This window comes from Pseudophryne corroboree, chromosome 3 (genome assembly GCF_028390025.1).
Source record: "Pseudophryne corroboree isolate aPseCor3 chromosome 3, aPseCor3.hap2, whole genome shotgun sequence".
Classification (NCBI taxonomy): Eukaryota; Metazoa; Chordata; class Amphibia; order Anura; family Myobatrachidae; genus Pseudophryne; species Pseudophryne corroboree.
In genome coordinates this window covers 380376313-380387792 of record NC_086446.1, presented here as the reverse complement: position 1 = coordinate 380387792, position 11480 = coordinate 380376313, and the positions used below count along the sequence as shown (strand labels likewise).

The 11480-nt window shown below is 43.3% G+C and overlaps 1 long non-coding RNA gene across 1 annotated transcript; it reads right to left on the bottom strand.

Moving 5' to 3' along the window:
* Positions 1 to 8302: 8302 nt before the first annotated feature.
* LOC135057813 (uncharacterized) lies at positions 8303 to 10860 on the bottom strand. Its single transcript, XR_010244377.1, has 4 exons — positions 10802 to 10860; positions 10057 to 10177; positions 8948 to 9416; positions 8303 to 8427 (listed from the first exon to the last, which is right to left on the bottom strand). It is a non-coding gene; the product is annotated as an uncharacterized LOC135057813 (long non-coding RNA).
* Between the last annotated feature and the right edge of the window lie 620 nt (positions 10861 to 11480).

The following is an 11480-nucleotide window of genomic DNA, read 5'->3' as shown; positions in this document are numbered from 1 at the left end:
ACTCTCTGGTTGGAAAGACTGTAAACAATCATGCAAAGCCTGAGAAAATATACTTGGACTATCTATGAAACCTTGTGGTAATCGAGTCCAGGTGTATTGGACTCCTCTGTATGTAAATGCAAACAAATATTGGCTGTCAGGGTGCAGAGGTACCGAAAAGAAAGCGGAGCAGAGGTCAATAACAGTGAAAAATTTTGCAGTGGGAGGGATTTGCATAAGGATGACAGCTGGATTTGGCACTACGGGGAACTGACTCTCAACTATTTTGTTAATCCCCCTTAGATCCTGCACTAGCCTGTAACCCCTCCCCCCACTCTTTTTCACAGGGAAGATGGGACTATTGGCAGTGCTGGATGTTCTTACCAGAATGCCCTGTTGTAGCAAGCGCTCTATTACTGGGTAAACTCCTAACTCCACCTCTGGCTTCAGAGGGTACTGTGGGATTTTTGGAGCTATCCTACCATCTTTTACTTGTACAACTACCGGAGCTACGTTTGCCATTAATCCAGTGTCCTGTCCATCTTTAGTCCAAAGTGACTCTGGTATCTGGGATGTCATCTCTTCTATTTGGGATGGAATCTTATTTGTCATAATGGTATGTGTCATTAATTTTGATGGGGAGTCTAACATGTCTCGCACTTCCTGAGCGTGATTCTCAGGTATGTCCAAGAATACACCTTCAGGAGTACAATGAATGACGCACCCCATTTTACACAATAAGTCTCTTCCCAGGAGATTAGTCGGTGCCGATGCAGCCAGCAAAAAGGAATGCTTGGTATGTAAAGGCCCTATTGTAATCTCGGCTGGTTTGCTAACAGGGTAATGCTGGACTACTCCCGTTACTCCCATGGCTGGAATTGTCTTACCAGTGGTTCTCATGCCCACTGTCGAATTTATCACTGATTTGGCCGCCCCCGTATCTACAAGAAAGTTTAATGATTTACCAGCTACATTAATTGCAATTTCGGGTTCACTTCCAAGACTTGCAATCAATTTTACTGGCTGCAGATTACAGGTATGGCCACACCCCTATTGGGTATGGTGACCTCCCTGAATCCCGCTGGCAGCAACTACTTGTGAAGGGGTTAAATGGGAACTACCAGAGGCTTGCCAGTCTCTGTTCGGGGGGTATCTTTTTGTTTCCCCTGCATGTGGCTCATAACTCCGTTTCTGTGGACCCTGCTCCCAATGTCGTGTGTCGTGTCGTTGTCTAGGGGGTTGATAAGACTTTTGTATGTTTCTCGATTTACAGTCTCGTGCAAAGTGTCCCTCTCTATGACAAGAATAACAGGTTACCACATTTGACTTACCCACAGGGTTTGGTGATTTATACAAAGGCTGCCTTGTGGTCAGGGCCTGTATACTTACGGCCATTAACTTATCACCTTGTAATTCCCTGTGTCTGGTGATATTCCGATCGTGATCAACAGCTGCCTCTCTCAAAGTAGCCACCGACAGACCTCGCCAACATGGTTGCGTGGTCTGTACCCTTGTCTTTAATGCCTCTTTTAAGCCATCCATTAGTACAGACACTGCTACTTCTCGATGGTTTATGTTTGTTTTAATGTCCTCTATGCCTGTGTATTTAGCCATATCTAGTAATGCCCTGTGAAAATACTCTGCAGCTGTTTCTGACTCCTTTTGTTTAATGGAGAATATCTTGTTCCATTTAACTACAGTTGGGAAATACTCCTTTAACTGTAAACTTATCCTTTTTACATTGTCTTTGTTGTACACATCTGTAAGAGGTACATCCTGATCCAATCCACAGTCAGCTAAAAATTGAGCCGAGTCGACATTGGAGGGTAAACAAGCCCTCAGCAATACCTGCCAGTCTTTGTTATTGGGCTCTAAAGTGTTCCCTAGGTCTCTGATGTATTTCTGGCTAGCAACTAAGTCTTTCCTAGGGTCAGGGAATTCAGACACTATGGTTCTTAATTCCATTCGGGAAAATGGGCTATACATGGCAATGTTCCTAATGGGAGTGACTCCTGTGGTGTCTGTTTTCCCATTTGGAACAGCTATCACCCTAACAGGATTAAGTCTAGCAACATCATTCTGTGTAGATTCTACAGCCTGTGGTGAAATGGTTTCAGCATAGTGTATGGTGCCGTACTTACCCGTAGATACGACCTCACCTGTCCCTCCGCTAGGGGCCTTTGTTACTAATCTTAAGGGTTGGGCCGTGCCTACTGTAGTTTCTGATATGGTGGCTGCTAGAGAGAGCGCCGATATTGTTGCCGATTCGTCCTCTTGATCACACTCCTGGGGAAAGTTCAAAACAGGGTACAACTTGCACGGGTTAATACTTGCATTGGTTAACTTATTAACATTTACACAGTTGCTAAGTGTTTGTTTGTTACACCCTAGTGCGTCATTCTCCGCAACCAATTTCTCTCCTGATATGTATGGTGGCGGCGGGGCCGTGGCTATCAGTTTCTTGATAGGGTTAGATCCCGCCGCCTGAGCCAATCCTCTCTGTATTTCACCCTCCTGTTGCCATAACTGCAAATAATCATAATGTTTGATTCGTCTCTTTGTTGATTTAATGAGACATATCCTCCTCCTTAGATTTTGTAACACTTCTGGGCTAAAGCTGCCTACTCTTGGGAACTTCTCCCCGTCATGTACCGTCATTCTCTCCCATTCATCACATAAAACCTCTGTGTGTGAACCGTATTTTTCACACATTACGTACCTTGCCGACCCGACTGGTCGGTTTACTGAATCAACCCGAACCGAGGTTGATCGCCCCCTACCTGAACAATTGGCCCCCATACCTGTAGGCGTTGCGTTCTTCAGCCAACCCTTACAAAAACCAAAATGTTCAAGATAGGCTGACGGTGGCGGTTTACCGAGTACCCCACTCACTCACCCACGCCGACCAATACGACCTACACACTGCCCTAGTGCTGGCGTACTCGACCCAGGGCCCCTATGAACCTTTGTTTACTGGAACATGTGAGTGTGATCCGCAGAGCATTAACCCTTTCCAGTAACTGTTGGTTGTTGGATAATTCCTGAGTGACCAGCGAACTTCCCTTTAGAAAATAAAAAATTACACAAATCACGTCAGAATGTACAAATAGTATTTATGACCCGTTTCGTACACAAATGGTACTGGTCAGATTTAACTAATGCACACAATTACGTGCGGTACAATCGTTCAGCACATAAGCAACTAATCTTATGTGCAGAGCGACCAGTGGAATCGAAAATTTCGGCTGCGAATTCCTTCAGCATGAGCTTTAATGGCCTATATGGGTTCTGCACCAACCCCCTGGGTTGTGCTCTTTTCTCTATTTATAGCGGACTTCCTTGTCTGCTGTACCTGGACCTCCTGGTCTGTTCTGGACCTCCTGGTCTGTGCTACAGTGTGACCTCCTGGTCTGCTATACTCTAATGCTCAGATTCTATGTTTAACAAGGGATGCCTCCCTAGCCACCATGTACGTCACTTACATGCATGTACCCTGCGAGAACTCGACTTCTTGTGGTTCAACCTCAAAAATTGTATAAACTTATATATACAAAACACTCACTCATCACATGTACACTTTTGTTTCTATTTCTATTTCTGCGCAGAAATTTTCTTTCCTTTAGACCAGATGTGTTGTAAATTTGGAGAAGGATCTCTTAGTCTAAATTTCGGACACTAAAATAGACTTGCGCTATTTATCGCGTTGCCACCTTTTCGCCTGTTACAATAACACTAGTGTGTGATTTGAGTTACGTGGGCGTACCCGGGCGCTCCGTTGCGTAATATACGCTGCGTGCGTCGGCCTTTGAGTTGCGTACGCGAGTCTCACCCTTTGTTAGAGACACGTGTACGCAAAGCAAATATCCACCGTAACACAATTCACACGTTTATCAATGTAGATGATCCTCGATCATCTACCGAACACCACACCAATCTCTCCTTGTATCTTTAGGTAGAGCTGCGTGCGTGCTTTGCACTTTATCCCTTAATGTATTACTTTTACACTTTAACTATGAAATAGCGACAAATCTCTCTTAGCACGTTTATCAATTATAAAATGGCAAACAGGAGAGTGATATATGAAAATACACGAATAAAAGAAATGCAGATATGCGTGTGTGCGTACGCAAGACAGAAATAAACAGTTTTAAAAGACACTAGCGTGTTGTTCTTACCTCCGGTTCCGGATTCCCTCAGCACCCTTTACTAAGCAAAGCAGACGCTTATCCAGACAGCACTACGAGGAATATGACCTCCCGCCCTTTGCTGATGGATAATGTCTGCTGAAATTACCTAGTATAGATATGTGAAGGACGGACGAGCCGCCAATTGATAAAGCTAAATATTTATCTTACTTAAAACCCTTTAAGAGGTCTAAGAACACTGTACGCTATTGACGTATGGAATACCGTAAGGGTACGCACGTTGCGTAACGATCGCTTAGCCGTAGTCGAGACGCTCAAGCGTCACGTTCGCTCACGGCCAAGAGATCACAGACAGGCACGCTATTGGCTGCCGACTAACGTAATGGTTCGCTATAGCGTAGCGAACGCTCGGGACCACGAGGGGATCACCAGCGGCGCTGAAGCTCACAATGTTAAACCTTTATATGTAAACCATGAACAATGTATTATACAGGAAAACCTTAGTGAAATGATAGAGTGTAGATGCAACACAGTGTAACCTTATTAACTCAAAAGCTGTTCGAGCGTCACCGACGCTCTGAGAATACTTAACACTATAAGAAATACACAAATACCGGGCTTAGGGTCTAACGCCTTATATGAATGTTATACTTGCAAAAGAATAATACAATACAAGTCATACACTACAATATAACATAGACTAACTAACCAGATAACTACACAGGAAATACAATACAATACAATTACGTTTAAGGAAAAATGAGAGAGAAAGAGGAGGAGAGAGAGAGAGAGAGAGAGAGAGAGAGAGATATGGCTCACAATAACAATAAAGACAATATGATTGCGGAGAAAACTTACGCACAAGGGGAACGATCGCATGCGCCTCGATATCCAGCTCCCGATTATCAGCAATGAGAACCATTGAAGAGAGTGAGCTGGATATGATCGGCTTGTCTATTTATGCCCCACACACAATACAGTTCAATGGTCCCTACAATCTCATTGTTCATTGGACACAGGAATTCGTCTTCGTATTATAACAAAAGGTCATAGGTTGATTCATACAGGTGGGCTGAGACCATTTCCAACTGCTCAGGTGGGTGGGAAACTAGGTTTCCCGCCGCATGGATAAGTAAGTGCAAATAATAGTAAATGGACATAAACTTCTTACCTCCATAACTATTCGCACGAGCGATTAATCTGCTTCAAACCAACACCGGAATATTGCTAATTAAATACTCTTCCGATGGATACTAAACACCACTGTATGACCCATGTCTGACCCTTCGTATCAAACAAAGAGGGATCTCTTTGTCCATGAACATGCTATATTAACTAAACTTTCAGAATCTATCAAGGGGACCATGATCTACAAAATACATTATATAGTTAAAATATGTAACGAACGAGTCGCCCGCTAGACGCACATAAACTTTACCGTAAATGCGCACACCGCGCGCCTGCGGGTGCCCGCAGCGGCGAGTATGCGCACGCACGGCAGGGCTCATGAACGTGCAACAGGCACTCGCATGAGGTGCAAATATGGCAGTGTGTAGCGTGATATTTTTCTGACTTTGACAATAGTTATTGCTTAACTAAAGGGTTATTGTTGAGCTATCTGTTGAGAGGCTCAGTTGTTATCATGCTGTTAACTGGGTATTGTATCACGAGTTATACGGTGTGATTGGTGTGGCTGGTATGAGTCTTACCCGGGATTCAAAATCCTTCCTAATTGTGTCAGCTCTTCCGGGCACAGTATCCTAACTGAGGTCTGGAGGAGGGTCTTAGTGGGAGGAGCCAGTGCACACCAGTAGTCTAAAGCTTTCTTTGTAGTTGTGCCCAGTCTCCTGCAGAGCCGCTAATCCCCATGGTCCTTACGGAGTCCCCAGCATCCACTACGGACTATGAGAAATAGAATTACCGGTGAGTAAATTCTTATTATCTATTTATATTTGAAGGGATTATCTACTTGGTTTGTCTTTTTTTGACTCACAAGTATTATTTAATTGATTTTTTAAAAGAATATTTTTTTTCTTCACTCTGCCGAGGGAAATGTACTCATGATTCCACAGTTTTACCCAGGATACACTTCTGCAAAGCCCCTCCTATCTCCTCACTCCCGGTTTTGAGACTTCAGGGAGAAGGAGCCATTACAGTCAGCTCTCTTGTGGAATCGTTTTTTTAGGACAATCCCTGCGTTTCAAAACACATTTATATCCTATGTTTGTACTGACTACAATAATGGAGCCTTTTTCTGACCAGATTGTGATGTTCATGCTGGCTGCAAGCATGGAGGAAGAAAGGGCTGGTGAACATCAGGATCAAGGTCAGCAAATGTCTGCACTGGGTGAGCCAGTATTGCGGGTTTCATTTCCACGTCCACGCCAGTATCGCACTAGGCGTGAACTGGAGGATCTCAGCGAGTTCGAGGTTATTCAAAATTATCGCTTATCGACTCGCGACATATATTCGCTGTACGCTCTGTTGGAGGCCGACCTGGAACCTCGGGCACGGAGCAATCGCGCAGTCAGCGGTTTCCAGAAACTGCTGGCTATGTTACATTTTTTGGCGTCAGGCACATTCCAGCCTACACTGTCTCAAACATGTGGTTTTTCACAGTCGACACTGTCGCGCTGTATAACCCAGGTCATTAAGGCTTTCCGCAAATTGACGATCCAGTTCATCACATTTCCAGATACGGACAGCGGATGTCGTGAGATCAAATTAGGCTTTTTTACCAAATACTATTTTCCCAATGTTCTGGGCGCGATTGACTGTACCCACGTGCAGATCAGACCGCCACGGAATTCGGAAGAATGTTTTCAGAACCGAAAACATTTCCATTCCATGGAATGTACAGGCGGTCTGTGATGTCAACATGAAATTTTTGAATATTTTTGTGGGATTTCCTGGATCGTCTCACGACTCCTTCATCCTAAGCCAGTCATCGCTGTTTGAGAAGTTCGAAACAGGAAACATGCCGGGTGGATGGCTGTTAGGTATTTATTTTAATTGTTTTTATTTTTTTTTATTTTTTTTTTATTTATTTTTATATTACCCACCATTTTTTTCTTTTCCATAGGCGATGCGGGTTATCCCAACAAATCGTGGCTCTTGACCCCATTGTCTAATCCTGTTGGTAGAGCAGAAAAACGTTACCAAGAGACACACAAAGCATCGAGGCAAATAATTGAGCGTGCCTTCGGTGTACTTAAAAGCCGGTTTAGATGTTTAGACACTTCCGGTGGTGCTCTTTTGTATTCACCGGCAAAGGTTTTGCGGCATGGTAAATGCATGTTGTATTTTACACAACATATGTGTCGCAAACCGTTTGCCGGTGACTCTTCGTCGCAGTGCTTTCCGACGCAGCAACCGTTCTTCTGCTCTACCGGTGGGTATGGACGAAGGAGATGATTCCTGACGGACATTGATCCAAAGCTTTTTTTCCGTTGCCTGTGAGTATACTTGTAACATTTGTATTATCGTGTAAACTGAGATTGTAATATTCTGAAAAAAAATCTTTATTTATGTATTTCAGAGTTTTACGTCCTGTTGACGCACCTTCCCAGGCCTGTTTTCCAAGTTTCGTCCTGTTGACGACTTGTTACCCCCTGTTTTCTCCTGTTGTTGGGTTGCCGCAAATATTGGACCCGTTTATCTAACTCTACCATGGGCGACCTACTTGTGATGTGGACCTGAACCTCCGCCATGTAGCAGACAACCCCCCTCAGGTGAGATGTATTGCCCAAAACTCCCTCTTGTCCAAAGTCACCCCGGCATGTCCAAAGTGCAGCCCTCCGGCATTTGCAAAACTGCACATCCAATCATGCCCTGACAGCAATGCTTACGCTGCATCAGGGAATGTTTGGATGTGTAGTTACGCAAGTGCCGGAGGGCTGCATTTGGGACAAAGGCCGCTGTAACCTGCTTGTGTCAAAAAGTGTTGCTTGTACCTTGTCTTTTCCATACCAAGGGGACACTATTACCAATAGCTGGAACCTCATACTATTCTCTTCCACAGGTCTTGCAGAGTATCCTTCCCAAGTTGCTTGAATACTCATGGATGAAAAGGGACACGACAGTTCCCCTGCTGTACCATGGGCGACCTAACACAATAACACTGCATCTCATATTTTACATTGTATTTACTAATAATTTAAATAAAAACCACACAAAACTTCTAATTTTAAAAATTTATTGAAGAAATATATAAAATTGTATTTTATTTTTGAAATAAAAAATAAAATGTAATAAAACAAAAAAGTAGTTTGTTCTTCTTTACATTCTTTTCTTGTGTAGATATCTGTGGGGAAAAAAACCATATTAAGTAAAGACACTAATGATGTCATGTTCATTCCTTTCCCAAGAACATTTGTGGAACCACACAGCCCAGCATGACCCATTGCTGGGCTGTGTGGTTCCACAAGGGCAGGCGGTCCAAAGTGGTATAGTGGTGTCAGTGGTCAGCACTTTGACACGCCTGCACTCGTGGAACCACACAGCCCAGCATGACCCATTGCTGGGCTGTGTGGTTCCACAAGGGCAGGCGGTCCAAAGTGGAATGGTGGTGTCAGTGGTCAGCACTTTGACACGCCTGCACTCGTGGAACCACACAGCCCAGCATGACCCATTGCTGGGCTGTGTGGTTCCACAAGGGCAGTCGGTCCAAAGTGGAATGGTGGTGTCAGTAGTCAGCACTTTGACACGCCTGCACTCGTGGAACCACACAGCCCAGCATGACCCATTGCTGGGCTGTGTGGTTCCACAAGGGCAGGCGGTCCAAAGTTTCTTGAATATATACATTGAAACATTGCTTTACTCACCTTGGTACGCACAACACGAACTATGCCGTCCACTTCAATTTTCCACCCAATCCTATGAATAAGCCAAAAATAAACACTAGTGAATAGTAAATTCACATAACAGTGAAAGCCTATTGTACACCAATACAAAAAGGATTTTTTTGGTTAAAAAAAAAAGTGGTATCAGAATAGCTCTTTGGCCCATCATACATGTAGCCACAAGGAGCTTTCATCCGTTACCACACGCGCCCGTATACATGCCTAGACATAAAGCTCCTTGGTAGTATCCGTTCAGGGGTGGGCGAGCCCAACACAAATATAAAACAATAGTAAGAAAAAAAAAACTAATGGGAGGGGGAGAAAGGGATACATGAAAAACATAAGAGTAAATAAAACAATACGACCGGGCTTATGGTGGTTGTCCGTCCGGATCCTCTTCTTCCTCCTGATGGGGCGTCGATGCCCTGGGCGGCTGGGGAGTGTGTGTCACCTTTATTATATGTAAAGATAGGGAAACCAGTCACTTGTTACAGCTCCAATTCACATCATTTATACCATTCTGTACAATTTCATCATTTGGTTGTTCTATGGGGGAGATGTATTAAGCCCTGCAGAGTGATAAAGTGGAGAGAGGTAAAGTACCAGCCAATCAGCTCCTAACTGCCATGTTACAGGCTATGTTTGAAAAATGACAACTATGAGCTGATTGGTTGTTAGTTTATCTCTCTCCACTTTATCACCATCCCAGGCTTTGTACACCTGCCCCCAGTTCATTGATATACTGTAAATGTCAGCCATTTCACTATCCCCCCCCCCTACTGTATTGTTCTTTCCCGATCAGTATGTTCTGTGTCATGCTCTCCCCACTCTTCCTGTTTTTCTGTATTACAGTATGTTCTACATCTCGCAACCACCAAAAGTGTATGTCCTTCCTCTATATGTCCTATAGAGTACGCCACATTTTCTATGTTTTTGTATTGTGCCCCCACACCATCTCTATGTGCTATACCAAGTTGCCCCCTTCTGCATGTTTTGTATTGTCCGCTCTCCACCACCATAGACCCTATGTTTTGTACTCTGCTCTCAATACCCCTTACCACACACACAAGTACACAAGTATGGTAACTTACCTCCTGCATGCTATTCTCCAGTCACTAATTCCTCTGCAACTCCTCCCGTCGTCTTCAACTGACACTTTGCAGATCTCTTTGCCGGTCACCCGACACTCTGCAAATCTCTTTGCCAGATGATCTAGAAAACACAAAAGACTATCATTAAGCATAGTACTAGTTTAAATACAATAAAATGTCCATGAGTCAACCAGTTTCCCAATTTTCCTTAAACCAAACAAGATACTTTCAAAGTTATAATATTTATCTATTTTATTAACTTTTTCATCCCAAAGCCACGATCCTGCCACATAGAGACCCAGGTTATCTGCATCCCCTGTATGTGTGCTTATCCTCCATACTGCCCTCAAAAGACTATCATTAAGCATAGTACTAGTTTAAATACAATAAAATGTCCATGAGTCAACCAGTTTCCCAATTTTCCTTAAACCAAACAAGATACTTTCAAAGTTATAATATTTATCTATTTTATTAACTTTTTCATCCCAAAGCCACGATCCTGCCTCATAGAGACCCAGGTTATCTGCATCCCCTGTATGTGTGCTTATCCTCCATACTGCCCTCTTTATTCCTGTAATGCTACATTTTTATTCCTAAATATGTTGTTCCTTCCTGCGCTTCTCCTATTTATGTGTCCTTGTACCTGTATTCCCTGTTCTGTCTATCTTGTCTTGCCTTTCAGCTGACTATACTGCACTCTGTCTTCCTTACCCCTCTCCATCATACCCTGCTATATAGGACTCACCTCCTCCTACCTGTCTTCCTGCATGGAAACTGGAAACATAAGCAGCTGTAGATAGAATGTTACAGGGAGAAGCATTGTGATGTCACGGGTTAGTGATGTCACAGGCTAGGTGTGATGTCACAGTAACCAGCAGCAAAGCTACAGAGTTACAGCTATCTTACATATACATTTTCTACATCAATTACAACTAGATATACATGAGTTTCTAGTTTAAAAAAATGAGACTAGTGTAGAAAATGAAGTATAAGGCAATGTTGTACAGAGTGCCTCAATATATATGTAAAGGGAAAACATAAGTGACGGGAATTTCTAGACTAAATCACCACTTATATTTAATAAGGAAATAAAGCTCTTTATCTAAGAGGCTGAATTAATAATTTTCTGTTATATGTGTGTGTGTATATATATATATATATATAGAGAGAGAGAGAGAGAGAGAGAGAGAGCGAGCTATACTAACTATACTGTCCCATTAAACCAGGAAACTCACAAATTATACAGTTTCTGGCTGACCTCAAATCTGCATTTCACCTGGTTTAATCAGCCACAGAACCTGTGTAACCCATGAGCGTATAAAGAGGAGAAGAAATAAGAGTTGTCTTTTTTGTAGTGCACTAGAAATGTATTATTCAATACCAGCGTATATAAAACTGTTAGGCGGGCCCGCAAGGTGACATTC